The following is a 10875-nucleotide window of genomic DNA, read 5'->3' as shown; positions in this document are numbered from 1 at the left end:
CTGTTCTAACAGCTAAATTATGGCTAGGTTCTCGTTACAAGATATGAAGGAGGAAGTGTGTAATCAGCCACACACACACACAGTGTACACACACACACAGTAGTAGTAGTACTTTAGGAGAGCATGCTGTGGATGAGTGGGCTGAGGAGAGGGGGCCGGCTGTGTTCTGAGCTGTGTGAGGTGCTGCAGCGACTCCCTGGGCACAGGCCTCCTCACAGCACAGGCCTCCTCACAGCACAGGCCTCCTCACAGCACAGGCCGCCTCACAGCACAGGCCGACTCACAGCACAGGCCGACTCACAGCACAGGCCGACTCACAGCACAGGCCGACTCACAGCACAGGCCGCCTCACAGCACAGGCCGCCTCACAGCAGAGAGAGAGAGAGAGAGAGAGCCCTACGGAACCTACTCCCTCTAGCTACAGTTTGCAGCATTACCAGCTAGCTCTCCCACTCGCGAAGGGTTAGGGTTAGCATGTTAGCTTCCATACTAGCGATGGGACTGTAGCATTAGCATGTTAACCAGCACCCACCCACTATCTGGGCTGTAGCATTAGCATAAAACCTCTCCTGCCGCCCACCACCACCCAGAGACTACTGTCTGCCTGGGCCCTAATCGAGGTGTTCATTAGTCACAACCATAGCTTCTGTGGCTCCATCTGTCTCCTTCTCTGCTGGCTGTCTGCAGCTTACAGCCTCGCTCTGGGGTCCACTGGGGCTGGCTTTGGCCCGGTCTGGTCCGGACTCGCGTCCTGTTGCCGGTTGCCATGACGAGCACTGGTTGTCAATGCTCTTGGCCTTACCCCAAAATCCAGGGGGGTGCTGGGAGGAGGATCCAAAAATGACTTGGCCTTCTCTGGTGACCTGCTGCAGTAGAACCCCATCTGTCACATGGAGAGAGAGCCAGTTACACACTCTCTCACACACAGCACACATGCTGTTTTGGAGGAAGGGTATTATCTGTGTGTGTGTGTGTCCGGATAAGGTATGTGCAGTGAAGCTATGCTGTGGAGCAGCTGGGTTGTGAAGGAAAGTTAACATAACGTTAGCTTACAGGTGCACACACACACTCATGCATGCTTGCACATGTGCTTGTGTTCAAATGGATCCCATGGACATTTACAGTGCACACACACACACACACACACACACTCACACACCAGAATGCTGTTTACTAATGCATGAAGCATGGCAGAGTTGGATGTGATTGTGTGGATTTGTGTCAGATGAGGTTGGATTTTACTGATCCATCCGACATGTGTGTCCGTTTAATCGGCCTACGGTGGTCTATATGTCACTGTGTGTATGTGTCTCAGAAACCCCCAAATCTGGTCATCGGAACAGATACAACACTGTTACGAATACCAACTCTCACACACACATGGTTCCTGCTACCTCCTCTTTCTTCTAGACACAACAACATACACACACAACAACATACACACACACACACTTATAAAACCCAGTAGACTGTGACCACATGTTTTAATAGCAGGGGCCTGTATTTAAATACCCTGTAATCTGAGTCGTGTGTTGATGAGAATGCAGGTCATCCTGCTCTTGGTGGTTCCCGTTAACGGGAGCGTAAACTCTCCTCTCTCCAGACAGTTAGGGGAGGGATGCATCCCTGCATCGGCACCCGGTGGAAAAGCAGAGCTATCATCCGTTGGTAGCGTTGAATTATTAAGGGTGTGGTTGAAAGGTTGCGTTTGGACTCCTGTCACAGTGGCAGGTGCCATGGACCTCTGTCCTGCTGGACGTTCTCTCTCTGCCTCCTCTCGGGTCCTCTGTCCTGCTGGACGTTCTCTCTCTGCCTCCTCTCGGGTCCTCTGTCCTGCTGGACGTTCTCTCTCTGCCTCCTCTCGGGTCCTCTGTCCTGCTGGACGTTCTCTCTCTGCCTCCTCTCGGGTCCTCTGTCCTGCTGGACGTTCTCTCTCTGCCTCCTCTCGGGTCCTCTGTCCTGCTGGACGTTCTCTCTCTGCCTCCTCTCGGGTCCTCTGTCCTGCTGGACGTTCTCTCTCTGCCTCCTCTCGGGTCCTCTGTCCTGCTGGACGTTCTCTCTCTGCCTCCTCTCGGGTCCTCTGTCCTGCTGGACGTTCTCTCTCTGCCTCCTCTCGGGTCCTCTGTCCTGCTGGACATTCTCTCTCTGCCTCCTCTTGGGTCCTCTGTCCTGCTGGACGTTCTCTCTCTGCCTCCTCTCGGGTCCTCTGTCCTGCTGGACGTTCTCTCTCTGCCTCCTCTCGGGGGGGTGGGGGTGTGTTTGTTTGTCAGAGGGAGAGAAACCAGAGGTATTGAAGAGTGGAGGTGTGTGGGTGTGTATCTCTCGCTCTCTCTCACACACAGTGTGTGGGTGGGTGAGTGTGGGTGAGTGTGGGTGAGTGTGTGGTTCCTGCAGTGGGCCTGGTCCCTGGATGCCTCACCGTCCTGTCCGCTCTGATGGTGCACGTTAACCAGCGGTCTCAGGTCGCTCGCTCCCCTGCCTGCCTGCCTCTCTCTCACGTCCTCTCTCTAATCTCCCACACACGCACACGCACACACACACACTTCCTTGCTCCACACCCCTCCTCTCCTGCCACGTGTGTCAGGCAGAGGTGAGAGGCGCGCCAGGTTTCAGCGACGGCTGTGCCACTGTCTCAGGGCGGCTGTGTGTGTGTGTGTGGGAGGTGGTAATGGTCGTGTTGGGAGGGTGGGTGGGTGAGTCACTAGAGCATGTCATTAGACGCAGGCAGGCAGGCAAGCAGGCAGGCAGGAAGGCAGGCAGGCAGGCATGGAATGGCACAGACACTGTGCTTTCTCTGGCTGTCTGGACCTATTCCCCCACACACACACACACACACCCGCGCTGGTTAGTGTCCTTCTGTCCTCCAGCTCTTCTTTCCTCTGTACAGCCCTTTTTCCAAGCAATGTAACCTTCATGAACCTTCAGGCTTCATGTACTCCCATAGAACTGTACTTAAACCAACAAGGAATACAAGGAAAAACTCCCAGGAAGAAATGGAAGAAAACCTTGGGAGGAGCAATTCAGTCAGTTGATGGGAGACGGCGCACATCACTTCCAGAGCCCTGCTGGGGGACGTGCAGCTCGTTCAGCCCCACAGGCAGGAAGTGCTTCAAGCTCCAACCCCCCTCTGCTGTAAACAAGAGGAGCCCTAAAGGAGGGATGGCAACAGACATGGCAACCCAAAGAGCTCCTCCGGTCCCCACACGTAACCGAGCGATTAAAACCTGGCAACCTGAGAGCTCGTTAGTTTCCGCCCGCCAGCCGGTGTTGGGGTTCAGTGGGCGTGTGCCGCTGTTCGCGGTGTGGTTCGTACGTGCGCCCGTTGGGAACGCCTCGGTCTTTACCGGCGTTTACCCCGCTTCTTGATCTTCCTCAGGGCTGATGTTCTCCCTGTCATGTTTGGTTAGGGCACAAGGAGGGAGAGCGCTCCCCTGCTAATGTATTTTACATGGATAAGCGAAGCGAGGTGTTGAGCGCTAGCTAGCATTGCTAGCTTCTGGATCAGTACAGAGGCAAGGAGAACATGCATGTCCTGGGTGTACCCCATCCCCCCTCTCCCCCCCCGTCCATCCGCAATCCCTCCCCCCCTCCCCCCCTCCCCTGCACCCCCCTCTGATCCTTACCAGGGTGTCAACTCAGATTAGGGGTTCAGCAATCTGGCCTGGATGCCTAAACCAGATTATGGGTCTGTTGATTAAAACGGTTGGATCTGTATCGGGATCGGGGATCATACTGGAGGGGTGACCACACTGAGACTGAGACGGGCACCATCTCACATCGTCCCCAGGCAGATTGAACGAGCCCTGTGTTGCCCTCAGTTGGTTGTCCTTGTGTTTCTGGGAGCTCCGATGATCTGAATAGATCTGTTGCCGTCTACAGTAATTAGGGCGTTTTGCCTCGACCCTGAAAACACTGTTAGAAGTACATGGCCGAACCCTTCAAACTAGCATTTGATCCCTTTTTCTCTCCCTGCGACAGCAGCTGAAGATTTATGACGCCCCCCACTACCCGCCCTCCCCCCTCCTCCCCCCCCCTCTCTCATTAAAGACACCCTATAGCCCGCAGAGTTGCAGCAGCAAAGGTCAAACACACACACTCTCGGTTCGTCCTTTGAAGTCATAATTTCTGATTTGGCCTTTTGCGGTCACACTCCCAGCAATCCTAGACGGCGTTCTCACTTCCTCAATTGAGTCTAACTGACCACCTGAGGGTTGCCGTGGTTATTATGTCCCTGTCAGAGCTCTTCTTTATTTAACACTCCAGTGCGGAGTCTACTAGAACGCAGCCAGGGGCCAATACTCTAGGACTATCTGTGTGTGTGTGTGGTGCACATAGTGTGTGTGTGTGTAGAGTATATTGTGTGTAGTCTGTGTGCGCGCACACCTAGACTGCAGTGCTGCTGACTCCGACAGAAAAGTGGTCTGGTGTTTTCCAATAGCTCCAGGGGAGGTGATTACTCAAGGTCAAGTCTCGGTGTAGATCCGTGTCCGTGAAGTTAAACACCCTCAGACCCACGGATCACCACCAGTGAGACCCACCCCACCAAACACCCAGTCCTCACCCCACCAAACACCCAGTCCTCACCCCACCAAACACCCAGTCCCCACCCCACCAAACACCCAGTCCCCACCCCACCAAACACCCAGTCCCCACCCCACCAAACACCCAGTCCCCACCCCACCAAACACCCAGTCCCCACCCCACCAAACACCCAGTCCCCACCCCACCAAACACCCAGTCCCCACCCCACCAAACACCCAGTCCCCACCCCACCAAACACCCAGTCCTCACCCCACCAAACACCCAGTCCCCACCCCACCAAATACCCAGTCCCCACCCCACCAAACACCCAGTCCTCACCCCACCAAACACCCAGTCCCCACCCCACCAAACACCCAGTCCTCACCCCACCAAACACCCAGTCCTCACCCCACCAAACACCCAGTCCCCACCCCACCAAACACCCAGTCCCCACCCCACCAAACACCCAGTCCCCACCCCACCAAACACCCAGTCCTCACCCCACCAAACACCCAGTCCCCACCCCACCAAACACCCAGTCCCCACCCCACCAAACACCCAGTCCCCACCCCACCAAACACCCAGTCCCCACCCCACCAAACACCCAGTCCTCACCCCACCAAACACCCAGTCCCCAGCCTGGCCTGGACCACGGTGCAGACAGCGCAGGCTCTGTCTGGAGAAGGTCGACAGGCCCGTCTTCAGACTGCAGCTGTACCAGGTTGATTAGCTAGTTTTGGACTGTAACGCGTAAGCTGCGGTAACAGGGCTGTTCTACTGTCTGGAGATTACAGAAACATGGAGAGCTCTGTGCTCACACTTGACAGGCTGGCACAGGATCAACACCACAGGCAGATGTGACAGTCTAAGTTTTACGATTCATTCCGTGGCTTTGACATTTGTCATTTTGAATTTTTTTATCTGTGTCCAACTTGTCTGATTGGTACACAGTTACACACGAAAACACACATGCATGCTCATAGATGGTTCACACACACATACACACACACACATATACACACATACACATATACACACACACACACACACTTAACAGTGGGGTGTTGGGTCTGGTAGCTCATCCATGACACCGCATCACAGGAAGTGCAGTGTGGACCATAGCAGGAAGTGGCACACCATCCCCTCTCGCTGTGAAAATGTCATTACACCAGCTGTCACAGGCCCCCTGCCCATTGCCTGTTGACGTTGACACGCACACACACACACACTCGCTCTTCTCTATCTCGCACACAGCTGCACAGTGGGAGGATTTCGATTAAAGCCGTTTTTTTGGAGGTTTCCATCAGACAGTTGAGTCATTATGAATTTCTTGCTTGGATGGAGGGCTCAGCACCCTTTACATCTATCTGGGTGGTCCAACCCCCATGTGTCTGTTAATATGCCTAATGGATTAGATTAAGCAGGACTAGCCTGGGTCTGTGTATGTATATGTGTGTGTGTGTTTAATAGACCGTCTGCCCTCTAGTTTACTAAAGCCGCTATAAATATATAATAAATAATATAAATGGTGGAAGCACCACCATCGGCCCCAGCTTGTGTTCCTGACCTTTTCTGACCCAGGGTCTCCTAGTGCTAGCCACAGCTAGAAGGATAATGTTGATCTGCAGATCCAGACCCTGATCCCAGATCAGGTTAGTTAGTGCTGCTCCCCTGACCAGTCAGTGGGGTTGGTGGTTAGCCGAGGGGAGGGGGGATGGAAGGGGGAGAGAGAGGTTCATCTGGACTTACTTTTTGGCCATTTAACTTTAACTGTTAACTGTTCTTTTTTCCATCTTTTTTTTATATCCCTTTTTTTCTCCTTCGTCATTCGACTGTAACATCCCTCCACTGACACTGAGCCCGGCCCACCCACAGTGTCCATCCTGACTGGGCTATTGTTGAATCTATAATCTGACGTTTATGGGTAAACATATGATTAAACGGACAGATTTAGCAGGTTGGCGTACATCCTGAGATGAAACCAAATACAGGTCAGAGGCAATCCCTCCCCACCACTCCCCCCTCCCCCACTCCCCCCCTGTCACCTCCCCCCTTCCTCTGCCCCAATTACACAAGTGCAGTCTACCATAGTCTTTGCCAAGCCGGGAGAAGTGGAGGAATCAGGGGAAAAAAGAGAGAAGGGGGGAGAGAGGGAGAAAGGGGTGATGAAGTGTGAAAGATCTCTCTCTCTCCGTGGTCCCACTTCCTCCTTGTATTCCCTCCCCCCTCCTCTCCTCTCCTCCTCTTGTTCTCCATAAACAGCTCAGAAGACATTAACCCTGCAGTTGGTGGAAGAATTCTGCATTGCCTCCCCTCTTCTCCAGAACCTGTGCTTGTACGCAGTACCGGTCCTAGCACATTTTGCGCCCTAGGCAAGATTTATCACGGATGCACTTCGGAAAATGCCGCCCCCCTCTTCATGTCGCCCCTAGTGTGGTTTTTCACCCAAAAACCTCGACATCCAGCGTTAGGGAATAAAGCCTTTACTGGTTAGCTACTTAGCTAGCATCACCAAGCTAGCTAGGTAGTCGCTATCCAACCACCTGATTAGCTTAGCTCCCAGGTCCAATCCTCCAAGATATCCCCCGAGCTGATCCCGGCTCTGGAACGTGTTAACCCTCTAGTAGCTCAGCTTTGCCCTCGGCAGGGGGATCTGTACTCAGGGCTTAGTGCCGTGTAAGGATCAGGAGCCGGTGAAGTGGATCGTACGGGGTTGCCCGAGGAGCACCGCAGGGGCTAAGTGGGTCTACAGCAGTACCTTGGTTAGCTTTTAATTAGCCGACAAAAACACGGCAGAAGATGGGTAAAGTCATTAGCGTGTGTAAGTTCCACACCGTGTCTCTGCAATCAACGCTTTGCCCAGCCTTGTGCCTTGATTTCCCCCTTTGTCGTACAGATTAACACAAGCATTTACCGCTATTTCAGATTACGGTCGCATCACGTTGTCGAGAGGCCGGATGAGGAAAGATTGCGATTGTTCATCTGCAAGGACATTAGATCCTTTTTGTAGGTGCGAGAACAGTTAGCACTAACGATCGCTCGTGGGCTTGGAAATGTGTCTAGGAACATTGACACATCGGGAGAGTGTCTCTATAGAAACGTGTAAAAGGAACCTATCACCTTTTGGATTCAGTCATGTGCGTGGCTAACCGTTAGAGCTACACAACACCTATGCTGTTAAGTTTCATCTGGTACCGTAACACAGGACACATGAGTCACACCTCCATCCATTCTGAGTTCCACCCTTTTTATGGGAAGTTAAAAGATTGCACAATGTGGCCTTCAACTATGACCTGATTCCTATGACTCAAACCCAGCTACTTCTCCCGAACTAGAAGGCGAAATAGATGAAAGTTAATCCACCCAGTTACACACAAGCCTTGTGTGACACACCAAATGTGGTTGAGATCTGTTTTTTCTTTGATGTTTACAGCACAGGATTCGGTTCCATGCCAAGTTACTCATAACCTTCCGGTAACCCCCCCCCCAACCTTCCGATAACCCCCCAAAACCTGGCAACCGCCAGGGTAGGTCTTTGATGTCTACCCCCCCCCCCCCCCCCACACACACACACACACACCTACACACACAACTCTTCTCCATTCAGGAGAAGAGTTGTGTGTGGATGTGAGACAGCCGGTGACTCTTTTTAGTCACCGGCTTTTTAGTTGCTAATTCTCAATTTTCTCATAGGTTTGATTCTCTCTCTGAAGCTGGAAAAGCTGCAGGTGTTCAGCCCACATTTACTCTTGTGCAGCTGTCGTGAGCAGCAAGTGTTGTAGCTGTGCAAGGTCAAGACGCCTCTTCCGTGATGACTTTTCCCAGGGCTTAGGCACACATACCAGCAGGGTTGTAGAGAGCTAGGCAGCCGTGAGTAGTCCTGCAGCTTGTCAGTTGCCAGGCACAATGTCTGTGGATAATGGAGAGAATATCTCCTTTCTTTCTCTCTCGCTCTCTGTCTGTCTCTCCCTCCCTCTCTCTCTCTGCCTTTTTCTTTCTCTCTCCCCTCCTCTTCTCCCTGAGATTCTGGCGTATGTAGACCCAGTCTTTGTTTGCTAACTGAACCAGTCTGAGAGACGAAGAGTATGGGAACAGAGTGACCCATAAAACACTCGCTCATCCTTTTGAAGCCGCAACCACACACAAGATTGTGGCGACTCCAATTTGATGTGTCGGCACCTCTCTAGCTCTGCACCTGTGTGGCCCCTTGCAGTACGTCAGACTAGGCATGTGAGGAAGGTTTCTGTGTGTGTGTGTGTGTGTGTGTGAACCAGTGTCCTACATGCAACCAGTGGCTGTCCTGCCCTGCTTTTCAGAGTAGAAGTTTATAAAAGGGACAGTTTTTCTGCTTCTCCAACCCCTTATTCTGTGTCCTTCCCCACAGCTGGAGACGCCCGAAATACCTCTGATGTCTTCCCGGCAGATTTGCTGTGTCATGTTTTTAATGTAAACTCTTGGCTGCTTCCTTGTTTGAAATGGAGCAAAGCTTCCTGTCACCAGTGTGGTGTAGGCAGAGCAGGGACCCACGGGACCACAAGGGCGTCTGTTAAGATGGACTGTGTGGGGGTGGATGGCTTCAACAGAAGAGCCAGAGTAGGAAAGGATGCAGGGAAGAGTACTTCTACGAGGAGAGGGTGTTGCGTTTCATAGGATCCAGAGAAGAAACAGTTGGCTGTGTGGTTTAGAGCATTTGAGGAATTGATTGTTGACATAACAAACTTTTCCTTGATGTTGAAGTATAGATTGCTCCGTCTGCTAAACTGTGGGTTAGGGTGGGAAATGCTTGGTGTGTGTGTGTGTGTGTGTATCAACTAGCACTGAGGCAGGTGTCTTGCTGAGCATTTCTGTGTCAATAGAGGGTTGTCAGAGCTCCTCCCAAACGCGCGCACACACACACACACACACACACACACACACACACACACACACACACACACACACACACCTGGGGACGTGATGGTCTTCATGATCCACAGTAATAAAATCCTCTCCCAGTCAGCAGGGCTTAGACGTATTTGAAACGCTTTTCTTTCATATTCCCCCCTAATAAAAACAGGATTATGTGGCAGAGCACCGGTATGGAGAGGTATGGATGACAGACAGGCATGTACACTTCAATACAGATCCCTCCTAGCAACCAGGGCAGGAAACTACTGTCATAAATAAAGTAATTCAGTAATAAGAAGTAGCAGAGCTCACTGCAGCCGGCTTACATGTTCACCAGGGCCTGTCTTCACGGGGAAGAGAAACTGGTTAGCAGTAAGTGCTTTAGAATCCAGTTGTACAGATTAATGCCCCAAACCAAACCTGTTGTAGAACACTGCGGCAGGCTGAAGACTTGGGGGAGATTTAAGTCTAGTTACCGTGGAGATTCGTGTCATCTTAGGAGTCAACAAAATATGAGGTAATTTGTATAAGTGTTCTCTGGTTTCCAGAGTTACTTTATGGTTAGTGAAATGCCAGTATTGCTTTTTGTACCATATCAAAGCCCTGTCAAACATCAGCACACTGTATCCTTTATGCAGTGTTTTAAAATGCATAACATTGCCACCTCAGGTAAATACATAATTGATGTATGCCTATAATAAAATCTAATGAGGGAAATGTTTGTGTTTGCCCTGAGCACCAACCATTGCATTACGTTTTGAATATTTTAGCTGATCGTCTTTTAGGTTCATAAAGAGGGATGCTTCTCCACTCCACTTCCAGTAAACATGGACTCCGTGTGCACAGGGGAAGCTCTCTTTTGGATGTGTGGGTGTGTACACTAATTCATTCATGTGCAATGTGAGCATCTAGAAATGGAGTGTGTGTTATGAGCGTGTGGATGCGTGCATCCTTCCTTTGGCAGATGGAGGTTCATGCTCGGAACACCGTGTGGTGTAAGAACCATGGGCAGCCTAAGATCTGCAGGATTATTATCTGTAATCTAGTCGAAGGAGTCCGAGGTATGAAGGGCCCTCTCGTCGCTCTGCCTGGCCCTCGCTCCGCCTGGCCCTCGCTCCGCCTGGCCCTCGCTCCGCCTGGCCCTCGCTCCGCCTGGCCCTCGCTCCGCCTGGCCCTCGCTCCGCCTGGCCCTCGCTCCGCCTGGCCCTCGCTCTGCCTGGCCTTCAATCCTGTACTCCTTCCTCCTCTTTGTCGTCCTGCTGCTGCTTTGTCAAGCTGATGGAGGGGGGTGGGGAGGGGGAGGAGGGGAGGGCAGGGCAGGGCATCTGTAGCATCCGAGACAGGAAATGAGGACACGTTATTGAGTTTTTTATCTCCATGTCTTGCAAATCAGCTGGCAGAGGAACACTGAGGCATCTCATCTCCTCTTGTTCCCTCTGTGATCTCCCGCCTCACACCACCCTCCAC

This window comes from Osmerus eperlanus, chromosome 26, assembly GCF_963692335.1.
Source record: "Osmerus eperlanus chromosome 26, fOsmEpe2.1, whole genome shotgun sequence".
Lineage (NCBI taxonomy): Eukaryota > Metazoa > Chordata > Actinopteri > Osmeriformes > Osmeridae > Osmerus > Osmerus eperlanus.
Note: the sequence above shows the minus strand (reverse complement) of the source record.